At 39.1% G+C, this 14,003-nt stretch overlaps 1 long non-coding RNA gene across 5 annotated transcripts in view; it reads right to left on the bottom strand.

Annotated features, from left to right (window-relative positions):
• LOC138924963 (uncharacterized) overlaps nt 1-14,003 on the bottom strand; it is a 189,401-nt gene that overhangs the window by 71,709 nt on the left and 103,689 nt on the right. For 3 of the 5 annotated variants that reach the window (XR_011440433.1, XR_011440435.1, XR_011440437.1), the window contains 3 exons: nt 8,206-8,341; nt 5,926-6,111; nt 544-609 (listed from right to left, as the gene is read on the bottom strand). This is a non-coding gene — a long non-coding RNA (uncharacterized lncRNA). Of the gene's footprint in view, nt 1-543; nt 610-987; nt 1,138-5,925; nt 6,112-8,205; nt 8,342-14,003 lie in introns of all 5 variants that reach the window. The other 2 variants (XR_011440436.1, XR_011440434.1) reach the window with 2 other exon arrangements.

Genomic DNA, 14,003 nt, shown 5'->3' with positions numbered 1-14,003 from the left:
CTAGTATTGCTAATGAATGATACTTGAATGAATGGATAAAGCTCATTTCTGTCCCATCTTGGTACTTATACTTCCTAGTGTGAATGCTGTATAGCTTAATTTCTAATTTGTAGAATCACAATGGAAGAAACTGATTTATACTCATCCACAAATTTGTTCCTTTCAGAATATAATGAAAGGGACAATGGCAGTGATAGGAGCCATCCAAATTGATGTACTGCCCATGTTTACAGACATTGGATTCTTTGCACTCATCCATTTCTTAAGCAAAGGAGAAAAAAAGTAGTGACTAACAAGGTACTTTTTTTAAACACAAAGGTAAATTATGACTACTTCAGTGTCTAATCAATAAAATATCTAAAATTACAGTACAATATTACAATGCAATACAAGAATGCAATTGGTATCTAAGTAAAAAGACAAAAAAGTTGATTTCAATTTTCTAAGATAGATGTGGAGAAATAAGAACGGCTGGAGAAAGGGCAAGGAAGAGGCTGGTTGAGAACATCAAGAAATGCTTATAATCCAGCTCAGGCCACTCACCAACTGTTGAATCATCAGGTCCCACAATGATTCCACTCCCACAGGAACAGGTCTGGCAGAAGCCTTCTGTGGTAGAGATGCATACTCGTTAATAGATGGACCAATGGCAAGTAGCTACAGGATCCTGCCTGAGCATTGTTTGGTGACCAAATTGCCACATCCTGCACATATCAGGAGGTGATGAACAAGACAAGCCCAGAAACCAGAGAAAGTTAATGTCTCCCAGAGCTATTGTGCCTACTATTTGGGCAGCTTTGATTCATAACATAGTTCAGAAGAAAATAACTGCTTACCTCCTGAGATAAAATAATTTTAATGAACATTTTAGTTAGACGTACACTTAAATTAAATTGTTTTATTTTCTTGAAGGCCTACAATCTTACTTATTTCATAGCCAGTCTGCACCTGGAATGGCCCAAGGAGAAATGCACATGATAAACATACCATTGGGTTCAGTGGGGCACAGCTCACAGGGATCTCCCTAACCTCCTCCCTTCAAGGCACAGAAACATTCCTTTTTAGAGTGATTTCTGGATTTGGGTGGTGAAGACTTTCTTTCTTCAAACTTCGCATAACAGTAGCTCATTCACAAATCTGCAGCATAAATTCAAAAGACCCTTCAGTTGCTTTCCTACTAAATCATTATTTTATAATAGTGAATAAGGAACAATCCATCCTGTTAAATATGTTCTCTGCTCATTACTATAGTAATACTCCTTAAGTGATTATAATAGTAACTGAGCTCAGATCTTTAAAGTCACAAGCAACTTTTGTAATGACATCCAATGAACAAATCTTTGTGACTTTAATCTTATTATTTCTCATTTTAACCAATTTTCTAAAATCACCTGATGTGAATAATAAAACCTAACACTAAGATAGCTTAAGGGACTTATGGGACAACATTGAGCAGACTAACATTTCCATTATAGGGGGCCCAGAAGGAGAACAGAGAGAGAGAAAGGGGGAGAAAACTTATTTGAAGAAATAATGGCTGAAAACTTCTCTAATCTGGGGAAGGAAATAGACATCTAGATCCAGGAAGCCCAGAGAGTTCCAAATTAGATGGACCCAAAGAGACCCACATGAAGACACATTATAATTAAAATGTCAAGAGTTAAAGACAAAGAGGGAATCTTAAAAGCAGCAAGAGAAAAACAACTTGTTATGTATAAGGGAACCCTTACAAGATTATCAGTAGATTTTTCACAGAAACTTTGCAGGCCAGAAGGGACTGGCACAATATATTCAAAGTGTTGAAAGAAAAAACTTCCAACCAAGAATACTTTACCTGAAAAAGTTATGATTCAGAATTGAAGGAAAGAGAAGCAAAAAGCTAAAGGAGTTCATCACCGCTAAACCAGCCTTACAAGAAATGTTAAAGGGACTTCCTTAAGCTGAAAAGAAAAGGCATTGATTAGTAACAAAAAAACACATGAAAAAATAAATCTCACTGGTAAAGATCCTGGATTAATCACATATAAAGCTAGTATGAAGGTTAAAAGACAAAAGTAGTAAAAATAACTATAACTACAATAATTAGTTAAGCAAGCTAAAAAGATGTAAAATACGACATCAAAAGCATAAAATGTGTGGAAAAGAGAGTACAAATGTAGAGTTTTAGAATGCATTCCAACCTAGGTTGTTATCAAGTTAAAATAAACTATTATAAATATAGGTCGTTATATGAAATCCTCATGATAACCACAAAGCAAAAACTTATAGTAGATACACAAAAGACAATGAGAAAGGAATCTAAGTAAACCACTAAAAGTCATTAAACCACAAAGGAAGAAGGAAAGAGAAGGAAAGAACAGAGAGGAACTATAAAACAGCCAGAAAACAATGAACAAAATGGCAATAAGTAAATACCTATCAATAATTACTTTAAATGTAAGTGGACTAAATTCAGTAATAAAAGGAAATAGAAAGGCTGAGTGGATTAAAAAAAAGACCTATTCTACGTGCTGCTTATAAGAGACTCACTTCAGATATAAGGACACACACACACACTGAAAGTGAAGGGATGGAAAAAGATGTTCCAAGCAAATAGAAATCAAAAGAAAGCTGGGATAGCTATACTTATCTCAGACAAAATAGACTTTAAAACAAAGACTGTAATAAGAGACAAAGAAGGGCATCATATAATAATGAAGGGGTCACTCCAACAAGAGGATCTAATACTTATAAATATGTAGGCATCCAACATAGGAACACCCAAATATTTAAAGGAAGTATTAACAGACCTAAAGGAAGAAATATACAGCAATACAATAATAGCAGGAGACTTTAATACCACACTTAAATCAATGGATAGATAATCCAAACAGAAAATTAATAAGGAAACATTGGCCTTAAATGACAGATTAGACCAGGTGGAATTAACAGATATATACAGAACATTTTGGCCAAAAGCAGCAGAATACACATTCCTCTCAAGTGCACATGGAATATTTTCCAGATGACATCATATGGTAGGCCACAAAACAAGTCTAAAACATTTAAGAAGACTGGTATCACATCAAGCATCTTTTTTGACCACAATATTATGAAACTAGAAATCAGAAATCAATTACAAGAAGAAAATTGGAAAATTCACAAATATGAGGGGATTAAACAGCACGCTACTGAACAACCAACAGGTCAATGAAGAAATCAAAAGAGAAATAAAAGGGGCCAGCCCTGTGGCCTAGTGGTTAAGTTTGGCAAATTCCGCTTCAGTGGCCCAGGTTCAGTTCCTGGGCATGGACCTACACCCCTCATCAGCACCTATGCTGTGGCAGTGACCCACATAAAAAATAGAGGAAGATTGGCACAGATGTTAGCTCAGGGCAAATCTTCCTTAGCCAAAAAAAAGAGAGAGAGAGAGAGAGAAATAGAAACTACCTTGAGACAAATTAAAATGGCAATATAACACACCAAAAGCAGTTTTAAGAGGGAAGTTAGTAGCAATTAATACCTACCTTAATAAACAAGAAAAATATGAAATAAATACCCTAACTTTACACCTTGAGGAGCTAGAAAAAGAAGAACAAATGAAGCCCAAACTTAGTAGAAGGAAGGAAATAACAAAGACCAGAGTGGATGAATGAAATAGAGACTAAAAAGACAATAGAAAAGATCAATGAAACTAAGAGCTTGTTCTTTGAAGAGATAAACAAAAATTGACAAACCTTTAGCTAGATTCACCAAGAAAAAAGAGAGAAAGCTCAAATAAATAAAATCAGAAATGAAAGGGAGCCATTACGACTGAAATCACAGAAAGACAAAGAATTATAAAGACTACTATAAAAAATTATATGCCAACAAATTGGACAACCTATATAAATTTCTAGAAACATACAAACTTTCAAGACTGAATTATGAAGAAGTAGAAAATCTGGATAGACAAATTCCTAGTAAGGAGATTGAATCAGTAATCAAACACCTCCCAATAAACAAAAGTTCAGGACTAGACAGCTTCACTGGTAAGTTCTACCAAACGTTCAAAGAAGAATTAGTACTAATCCTTCTGAAACTGTTCCAAAAAATAAAAGAGGAGGGAACACTTCAAAACTCATTTTAAAAAGCCAGCATTACTCTGATACCAACATCAGACAAGGACACCATAAGAAAAGAAAGTTGCAGGCCAATATCTGTGATGAACACAGATGCAAAAATCCTCAACAAATATTAGCAAACCAAATTCAACAATACAATAAACATATCATACACACGAACAAGTGGAAAATTTATTCCAGGGATGAAGGATTGTTAAACATCTGCAAGTTAATTCATGTAATATACCACATTAACAAAATGAAAGATAAAAATCATATGATCATCTCAACAGATTCAGAAAAAGCATTTGGAAAAATTCAACATCCATTTATGGTAAAAACTCTCAACAAAGTGGGTATAGAGGGATTCTAGTTTAATATAATAGAGGCCATATATGACAAGCCCACAGCTAACATCATACTCAATGGTGAAAAGCTGAAAGCTTTTCCTCTAAGATCAGGAACAGGACAAGGATGTCCACTCTCGCAACCTTTATTCAACGTAGTATTGGAAGTCCTAGCCAGAGCAATTAGGCCAAACAAAAAAAAAGAGAGAGAGAGAAAGAAAGAAAAGGCCTCCAAATTGGAAAGGAAAAAGTAAAACTGTCACTATTTGCATATGACATGATATTATATATAGGAAACCCTAAAGATCCTATCAAAAAAACTGTTAGAATTAATAAATGAATTCAGTAAAATCACAGGATACAAAATCAATATACAAGAATCTATTGTGTTTCTATACATCAATGCAAAATACCAGAAAGAGAAATTAGGAAAACAATCCCATTTAAAATCACATCAAAAAGAATAAAATATCTGGGAATAAATTTCACCAGGGAGATTAAAGACCTACACATTGAAAACTATGAGACATTGCTGAAAGAAACTGAAGAAGACACAAATAAATGGAAAGATATCATGAATTGGAGACATTAATACTGTTAAAATGGCCATAGTACCCAAAGCCATCTACAGATTCAATATAAACTCTATCAAAATTCTGGTGGTATTTTTCACAGGAATAGAATGAAGAATCTTAAACTTCGTGTGGAACCACAAAAGACCCCAAATAACTAAACAACCATGAGAAAGAAGAGTGAAACTGAAAGCATTATATTCTCTGATTCAAACTATGTTACAAAACTATAGTAATCCAAACAGCATGGTATTACCATTAACACAGAGGCATAGATCAATGGAACATAATAGAGAGCCCAGAATAAACTCACACATATATGGCCAATTAATTTATGACTAAGAAGCCAAGAATATACAAAGGTGTAAGGACAGTCCCTTCAATAAATGGTGTTGGGAAAACTGGACAACCACATGCAAAAGAATGAACATTTGAGACCATGAATTGATTGAATGGCCACTAGTTACACAGCCTTGTTTTGCTGGAACACCTTTCTGGAGGGAGAGGCCTGGGGCTGATTAGAAGAGACGCTCAAAAGGAGGGAGTTGGCAGTGGTTTCTGCTTACGCACAGGGATATGACTTGGATCTTCCTCTGTATTGTTTAAGGAAAGAAATGCTTACAGTTTTTCATGTGGAATTGTGCTATATCACTTTTTACTGAGTTTATTTTCTTTACTATCAAACTTAAGATTCTAACCTATTTCTGACAGATGCAACTTGTCTTTCCTGCAAATCTTGATAATAAATGTTGGAGGATCAATTATCATGCTGTGGTTACAGGTGAACAGACTCAGGAGTGTCTCAATTTAAAAAAAGTCAGCACCAGCCCTCAGCTGCCACTCTACTCCTGGTTTAACAGACCCAGGAAGCTCATTGGCTCCAGCCAATCAGGACCTCAACTCTGACCAATCATGTTCTCTCACCTTCTACTTAACTGAGTCTTCCACAGCCTGTCGGTCCTTAAGCGGCTGATTGAAGTGAGAGTTGAGCCCAAGTAGTTGGATAGAGATGGGGAACTATCTGGTAGTTTCTCCTTTCTGTCAGTATCCGTTTCTCTCTGCTTTTCTGTTTCTGCCTCTTTTGAGAGACAGGAATTTCCTGCTGCTTGGCTGTGGGAAAGACAGGCAAAATGAATAAAGCCCCTAGATTTAGTCCCTTTTCCTTTCATCTCACTCATAATTATAAAATATGCCCCAAAAGTCAAAATTTGGGCAATAAACTCAACATTCTTTCCTTTCACTAATGAAAAAGTGGAACTTGATGTTGACTTGAGAGAAACGCTTTGGGCTGATGGAAACAATCTCTTCAGGTAGAGCTCACGCCTCCTATCCTCTATTCCTTTACTCGGCTTGTTGTGGCTGTTGGAAAACCTAGGACTGAGAATAACTCTTAAAGATGATGCTAGCTAAGGGCCTGGGGTGGGAGCGTGAACCCTGCTCTCATTAGGAAGTGAACTTGTAATTCTTGGACTTAGTGTCTTTTACATCGGAAGGCTACAAGAAGGACCTTCTTGGGTGGGCTCAAGCTTCAGTTCCAACTTTAGCATAATCTCTTCTTAAAACTAGCCTCACCATCCTTGATAGGAAGGGTGATGGGATACTTTCTTTCCTATTCCGACTCAAGCATCCCACGTCAGAGGGAACTTATCTATGTGTACAGTCCCTTGTCCTCCTGGTGCCTTCCTTAGGCTTACTTATAGCTACCTTCTGCTCCAAAGCCATCCAAACCTTCTTTCAGGAAGGACTCAGAATGTTTACTCCAGTTTGTAGGACACTTGCCTTGTCTGAGATCCATTTTTCACAGAGTTTCTTTTCAGGAAACTAGGGCCCTTGGCCTAACTTAACTTTCCTGATCTTTTCCAGCCTTCCCCTTAATGAACCTCTTTTTTCCATAGCTTGAAATTTGGGAGACATTTTGGTGTTCACTTAGGTTCTGATTCCATTTGTCATGCTGGAATTTGGGGGACAGGCCCAAGGCTAAACAGTGACTTTCACTGGGGCATAGAATATAGTGTCCATAATGTCCTCATATTCTTACTGTTCAGCTCCCTTTCCTTTGCCTTTCAAGTCACAACTTGATTATTTTGTCCTCATAGGAAAAGCCTATGTTATCCCTCTTATTGTGTACTTCCTTGGCCCCTATCTGCTCCAGTCCTTGGGATTATTTTTTGAAAATGAACTAATGAATGAAGTGAGCTATTTCAAATCGAAGGAACCACCTTACAATTTAACTAAACTGAAGGTCAGCTTCATGAATGAGCAGCCTGTGAAGTTGCACAGGGCCTTGCAATCAGAAGAAGGCCCTGTTTGTGGTTTAATGTTCTGTTGTCTGTCTTGAAATTCTTAATTTTTGAACAAGAGGTCGCCATTTTCATTTTGCACTGGACCCTGCCAACTATGCAGCCAGTCCTAAATATATGCTTGTCAAAACCAGGGTTATAACACCAATAGCCCTCACCCCATAAGGGCTACAATGGGGACTCCTGTCTGCTGGAACAGGGTGGAATCGATTTCCAAAAATGACTCTGTTGAGAATGAGGCAGGAGACTCAATTTGCAAGCAAATGGTAGAGTGTAAGTGGGTCCTGGCTTCGTGGATGGAGGAAATATATTAGAACTTAGACATGCAAAGATTTGGGAGGGGAAGTAGTTGTTGGAGAACTTATCTGAGTTCCTAACTTAGTTCCACACCTCCCAGAGTGAAATAAGGTCAGAAATAAGATGTCACAAAGTACGTCTATCTACTCATATGCTTTCTTTTAGATAGAGAGAGCCCCTGCCTCTGCTATAAGGTACCCAGAAACTAGAGGTATCATGACTACCTTGTGGAGTTATTGTGAGGTTGATTTAAACAATAACATAATAGCTATATAATAGTCAAGCTAAGATATGCTATGTTTTAGAACAGTAATGTGCTTTGTTAAGCATTTTGTATGCATCACGCCGCTTAATCCTTACAACAACCAAAAAGTAGGCCCAATCACACCTCCATATTAGCATTGAGAAAAATAAGGCTAGAGAGGTTAAGTAACTTAATTTATGTAACATAGTTAAAGGTAGTAGACCTCAAATGCAAACTGAGCTTATAACTCTAAACCCATGTCCTTAACAACTGTACCATGTCATGATATGAATATTAACTATCAATCACATGGGCTAGAAGATCTTATTGCTACTACTGGGAGGGGACAGAAATCCCACTCACCTGCTAATCACTCCATGGAAAGAATGAGGCAGAGACTGAACAATCAAGCAGCAAGTGCTCCTTACAGAAACCCGTCATTATGCTCTCATAGAGGATACAGGTGGACTCCCCCAGGGAAAGTTTGCGTAAATAGCAGCTAAGAAAGAGGAACAGAATGGCATTCAATTAACTCCTAATTTGCTGTTGCAATTTCTCCTGTGTTCAGTCCTCTCTAGAATTTGTCAAGGGATCAGGTTGCTTCAAGCCTGCTTAAGTACTAACAAGAATGCCTTCTCCAGGAGTTCGCAGACAGTCTGTTCTTCCCTTAAAAGGCATGGGGTTGTTACCAGGCAAAGTTCCTGCTTTTTTTTTTCCCCAAGACTTCATAATTTTGGAGCAGTTTTAGGTTTACAACAAAATTGAGAGGGAGGTACAGAGATTTCCTAAATGCCCCCTGCCCCCACGCATGCATTGCCTCCCCCATTATCAATATTATTCAGAAAAATGGTACTTTTTTTTTGTATGCTTTTTGGTGAGGAAGATTGGCCCTGAGTGAACATCTGCTGCCAATCTTCCTCTTTTTTTTTTTTCCTCCCCAAAGCCCCAGTACATAGTTGTATATCCTAGTTGTAAGTCATTCTAGTTCTATGTGGGTTGCTGCCACAGCATGGCTTGATGGATGGTGTGTAGGTCCGCACCCAGGATCCGACTGGTGATCCCAGGCCACCAAAGTGGAGTGCACAAACTTAACCACTTGGCCTCAGGGCCAGCCCCCAAAATGGATTTTTTTTAACGTGGCTGAACCTATATTGACACATCCTAATCACCCAAAGCTCATTGTTTACCTTAGGGTTCACTCTTGGTGGTTTATATTATGAGTTTGGACAAATACATAATGACACATATCTATCATTGTAGCTTCATACAGAGTATTTCCACTACACTAAAAATCTTCTGTGCTCTGAGTTCCTCTGCTTTTAATGGAGGTTTTCCAGCCCTCAATCTTGACCAGGTAAAGCACAGTGTGTTGAGGAGTAATGCAGCTTTATTGTTCCTCTCAGTGTGAAGTTATCAAACCCCGTGGAAGTCTAGGGAGAGGACACAGGCTTGGTTCTACAAGGGAGAATTGGTTTGTCTTCTCTCTTCCATACCTTGGAGCAAATCTGCTGGGACACCTGGGAAAGCTATGTCACTTCCTGGGGATCCATAAAGAAAGGATGGTCTGGACACGATGTGTTTAGTTGAGTCAGATGTGGGGGAGTTCACCAAATACAGAAAAATCATGTTCTGTACCTGTACACGCTGTCCTCCCTCAGCTCAGTGCTCTGTGGTCATGATCCAAGGTGCAGCCTTACCCTCTCCCAAGTTCATTCCCTGTCCCATCAGGCTATCGCTTTCTCTTGCCTACCTTGTGCCTGCTAACTCCAGTTCCTCATGCTTTCCTTTTGGCATCCTCCCCGTTCTTCTTTTCAAAGTAACTCTCCAGATTGTTAATCTTATCAGAGAACACTCTCCCTACTTCTATGCCTCACCAGGAAGCTGGTTTCCCCTGACAATATTTTCCTTTTGGCCCTTTCAATGTCTACAGCTTCAATTTCTGTACTCCCTGTGTCTTGGGACCTGTCCTCCTGGGATCTCACTGTGACTTCCAGACTGTTGCCTTCTACATTCCTTCACCCTCACATTCCCCCAGCCAATGAGTTCCCTCCACATTCTTGTTCCAAGTCCCCTGTTGACCTCCAGGTGGCTCCCCACGTGCATTCAGGAAGTACATCCTTGGCACAATCTTTTTCTCCATCATACTACGTAATATCATTGTTCAACTGGATGAGCTCAGTGATGTCCAAGTTCCTGCTTATGGGCTGGAAATGTATGAGGTGTGTAAGAATCACCCAGGAAAGCTGTTAAAATACAGAATCTCTTATTCACCCCAAGCATCCTGAAAGAATATCCTGGGACGGAGGTTTGAAAGGGGTTTCTCAGGTAATTCTGACCCACACTAGACTGAGCTCTTCAAGGGCAGAAACACTACTTTACTCACCTTCATTTCTCCAAGGGCAGGGCACAATTCTATTGCATAGCAGGGACTCATCACATGTGTTTGTACTCAGCTGAGTTGACTAAATGAATGTTGCAGCCAGAAGAACCCTAGGCTCACAGTCCACTGATTTTGTTTTTCCCCTCCTCATTTAAGAAACCTAGTACCATGACCACAACCTGTATCTTTTCATCCCTGGAAAATAGTCCATCTTTAAATTCTTCAGTTAAAAAATTCTACTTACTAGACCTTTCTCCCTAGCTTTGCTCAACAATCATCTTGGAGGCCCTTAAACTGCACTTGGTTCAGACTCATTGATTCCTGATCTAATCCTGGCCTCCCATGGAGAGACTTCATTGTACCTGTAATGGAGTGAGCTGTGTTGCTCTGGACCCAAGATTCTGAGCACCCGAAGATAGGCCTGGTGAGATAGAGGGTTTCATTAAAGAGTCATGGCAGATACTATCAGCTAACAAAGCAGGCTTTCCAATAACATTTACCATATTGGTCCTGTTCATATAATATCTGCCTCAGTTTCCCCTTTTGGTATGAAAGGCTTGTTCTAGACCCTTGCCCACCCTTATGGATATTTTTGCTTCATGTCCCACAGCCAGCCTATGTAACAGGATTAGTTCATAGAAGTAGAAGTATTATTTAAGAAAGCAAAGATAAGCCAAGCAGGTAAAAATTATAAGAAAGAATTTCAATTTAGAGTAAGGTAGAACTTTCTGACAACTGGAACTGTCCAACAATGAAATGGACTGTAACAAGGAACAGCATTTCTACGCACAATGGCCAATTTAAGAAAAATATTTATGAGTTGTATATTCAAACTGAAATTAAATCAGCTGTATTGATTCCTATAGGAGGATTAAAAGAACATACTGTGCGCCCACGTGTATGCAAATACAGCAATGTATACCTCTTACCATTTAGCTACTATTTTAGTGAATAGAAGACATAAGTGAAAAAATTACCAATGCTTTTTAGCCGTAAAAATGCTAATATCTGAAAACATCTGGTTCATTTGCTGAACAGATACATTTATAATTTCTCTTTTTCAAGGACCCATTAAAGTAAAGGCAAAGGCAAAAATCCTATGGTTATCAAAGGGAATGAGGTAAGGGTGATCCCAACAAGAGATTTCCACCAATTGCTGGAGAGTGGACAGTGGCTGGTAGAGTCTTAACTGATGAGGCCGAGCACAAGATGCCACCTCCTGGACCCTCCATACAGGTAGAAGCACTGCTGGAAGGAGGCAGCAGGTCTACCTGGCAGTGACCAAGACAGACTAAATGTTCCCCTCAACTTGACTAAATTTTAGATAGGTTTCTTCCTGACTATAGGCCCCTATCCCTTTTCTTAGAGTATTTACTTAGAAAACTTGCCACTGTAAATTTTTTTCTTGCCTCTTAAAATGTAAATCTTCCCCAGGCCTCTTACTAGTTTTACAACCCAGGAATTCTTTCTCAAGGACCTGGAGCCCATCCCTTTGAAATGTAATCTTCAAGGAAGGTACAGACCCTCTCTCTATCTCCACAGGAGGGAGCCTAACTTAATAAAGATAAGTACCAGTTAGCAAACATTGATGGCCTAGTCACATTGACCAACCTTCTCCTTAATATCCTCCAATAATTTTCCGTTAACTCACCCCAGTATTGAAAAACTCTCCTGCCTTTTGTCTCAATGGTGTTGAGTTCAATCTTTCACCCCTACTATAATAGTCGTGATCCCTATTGCAAAAGTCTTCCTTGCCTGTTTAACTCCATCTGTTGCAATTTCTTTTGATGGGAGGGGGGTGCAGCAGAACTTTAATAAGCACCCCCTGCGTCTATCCTGGATCTCCCCCTCCTGATGGAGTGCTGGATCAGAAGATGAGTCATGTATACCTGAACACTGCTTTAGCCTCCAGTTTCCCAGAAAGGTGCTCTTCCTGAGCTGTGCTCTGCTACCAGGGCTGTTCCCGCGCCCTCCAAGTCGTCCTGCTCATCCCTCTCTTGGCTCCTCCCTTCCCACTGTGGGATCCAACCCTGACCTTGGTACCCACCAGCCCCAGTCTATCCTGCCCTGAAAAATCTACCTGCCTTGGAATTAGGAATTCTAGAATGGCCCCTCTCTACTTCTAAGTATTTGCCCCAGAAGCTCTTTTGCAAACATCTGCACACTTGCAAGTATTGAAAAGCTGTGTTTGAAATCGTATTTAGCCATATAGCAACATTAGTAGGTCTATTGCCCTTAAAGTAGAAGATATTATAGAAGAGATTCTTTCACTAAGCAGGAAGCTGGCCTAGGATAACTTTAAAATCATCTCCTATCATAGGTTAGCACAGTGCCTAGTACCTAACAATGCATCATTTGGTAGAAATGGAAATGTGTTATAAATATTATGAAGTTGAGATTGCTAGCTGTGTGTAAAATTCATTTTGTTTCTTCCAATGAGAGCAGGTACATACCTGCCCAGCTAGTTGACATTTCATACTCTCCCATGCAGTTGGATGTCAACTCTGACTAAATTCTCACCAAAGGATTGTGAGTCAAAGGATATAAGATGTTGATGTGCCTCTTCCACATGCCTTTTCCCCTGTCCTCTGGCTCCACTCAGTTTCAACCATGCATTAGGGGTTGGAAGAGCAATACAAAAATGCTCTAGGGATTGGCTCAACAATATGATGAAAAGAACCTAGGTCCCAGGATGACCACAAGGAAGAGAACCTCCCCATCAGCTTGGACTGCTCATTTCAGAACTAGTACAGCATAAAGAAATGCATTTCTGTATGCTTGAAGCCACTGTATTTTAGTCTCTCTAAAATAGCAGTTCAACTTTCAACCAAATAATTACAGAAATATTTGTGGATTTTCCAAGCCTGGTTCTATAGCAGTGACGATGATGCGGAACAGCTGCTCAGCCTTTCCTTGGTGAACTTGCAGTTTAAAAGAATGATGAAAAATAACACTAATTGAGGACCTACTATGTACACTCTGCTGGGTGCAGTCACTGAAGCCAGTTGGAGTGGATGGAAGCACAGCTTGTGTTCTTTCCAGGGTTCCTAAGTCTTTGGGAATGCTGTGTTATTTTGTTTGCGAGGTGAACTGGGTAGGCTTTTCTAAAGGGAGGCGATTGGATCCTTTTAAAAAGGATGAAGTGAGGCAATTGAAGGATAATTGCCGCCTGAAGGCAAATCGATAGAGCTGTGAAAAATCAGGACGCTCAGCTCAACTCTCCTCTCTCGCATTCCCATGGGCACCGCAAACCAGGAACTCCAACCGAATGAAAATTTGACTTGGTTCATTTTCACTTTGGGAATATTTTCAAATACTTAGCATATAAGCTCAGTAACTAGTCCAGGTATTTTATTAAAGGGAGAAAATGCAGAGATCTAGCCACTAATATTTCCTTGCTGGATTAACAACTTAAATGTCAAGATAAATTTCAAGATCTCTTAAGGGAAAGAATTAATTAGGAAGACAAAGCATAACATTTGACTCAGTAGCTACAACAAATAATAAAAATACACTTCAGTTAAACAAAGGCTAATTAAGTGTAGATATTTATAAACAATTGTTTGAGAATGGGAAACTTTTCTCTTTTACTCATGTAATTATTTTTGTTTTTCTCCAAATGTCGTTTGGAATTCCTTTTGATATTGGCTTAATGATTTCCCAGTTGTTTAGTACTTTTAGAAAGAATAGATGCAGTCTCACCAAGAGGAGGAGGTCATTTTTGGTAGGATGTGAAGGAAAAGATCTCCCCACTGTGGTCCCGCCACCTCTGAATGGAATG

The sequence above is a fragment of the Equus caballus genome, chromosome 7 (genome assembly GCF_041296265.1).
Source record: "Equus caballus isolate H_3958 breed thoroughbred chromosome 7, TB-T2T, whole genome shotgun sequence".
NCBI classification, from domain to species: Eukaryota; Metazoa; Chordata; class Mammalia; order Perissodactyla; family Equidae; genus Equus; species Equus caballus.
Note: the sequence above shows the minus strand (reverse complement) of the source record. Positions and strands in the feature narration are given on the sequence as shown.